Source organism: Chinchilla lanigera, unplaced genomic scaffold, assembly GCF_000276665.1.
Source record: "Chinchilla lanigera isolate Chin_1 unplaced genomic scaffold, ChiLan1.0 scaffold00085, whole genome shotgun sequence".
NCBI lineage: Eukaryota > Metazoa > Chordata > Mammalia > Rodentia > Chinchillidae > Chinchilla > Chinchilla lanigera.
The window spans coordinates 911,501-912,639 of NW_004955486.1; positions in this window are offsets into that span (position 1 = coordinate 911,501).

The window sequence follows — 1,139 nt, forward strand, 5'->3', positions numbered from 1 at the left end:
ATGTCAGCCTGAGCAATTTAGTTAGACTTTGTCTCAATTTGAAATTTTAGAAAGGGCTGAGGATGTAGCTGGAATCGATCCCTGGTGCTGTGGAATAAAAGTGGAAGAAGAAGTCTCAGAAAGAACAAGTGAAATGACAGTAGGAGATGGAGTTGGCTGAACGTTTCTGGCTAGGGATGGATGAGGAGGTTGCACTAGAACTCTTCAGAGAAACTAAATAACCAGAAGACACATATATCCCTGTAACTATGATACCCATCAATATACCTTCGACCTTGCGAGCAGTTTCTTCCAGCTCACGTTTATACTGTCTGTTTACCTATGGATCACACATATACAATAGGGAATTGGCTCATGTGAGTAGAGAGGCTAAGAAGTCCCAGCTCTGCACTCAGCAATTGGAGACCCAGGAGAGGCACCTGTGGTATTGCAGTCCCGAAGCAGCGGGCTTGGACCGGAGAAGAGCTGATGTGACAGTTTGTGTCCCATGGTAGGAAAAGATGCATGTCTCAGTTCCAGGTGGCCAGGCAGGGGGAGTTCTCTCAAACTCAACGTTTTAGTTACATAGACCTTCAGGTGATTGTATTAGACCCACCCACAGAGGGAGGACCACCTGCTTTGCTCAGTCTACCAATTAAAATATTCATCTCACCCAGAAGCACCCTCAAAGACACACGTAGGATTTTGGTTTGCCAAATGTCCAAGTCTCACTGCACAGTCAGGTTGACACATAAAATTAACTTCCACAAAAACAAACTAGCATTTCTTAATGCAAGAAACATGAGTAGCCTCTTGAAACTGGGAAAGTCCAAGAACTAGGTTCTGACTGAGAAGATCTCAAAGGACTGCCGCCTTGCTGATACCTTGATTTAAGCCCTGTGAAACCTACTTTGGACAGTTCTGACCTCCAGAACTGGAAGATGACATGTTAATATTATATAAGTCGCTAACTTTGTGGCAATTTTGTGGTCCATTAATAGGAAGCTCATGCACCATTGTGTATGGTGGCCAGACATGTTTTGTTCAAAACAAAGACACAAAAAGACTAAATTATCCTCATCAGGAATGATTTTTGGATGTTGAGGTTATTAAAGTATTTTTATCAAAAAAGAATTTTGAGCAATAAAGATGATACAGAA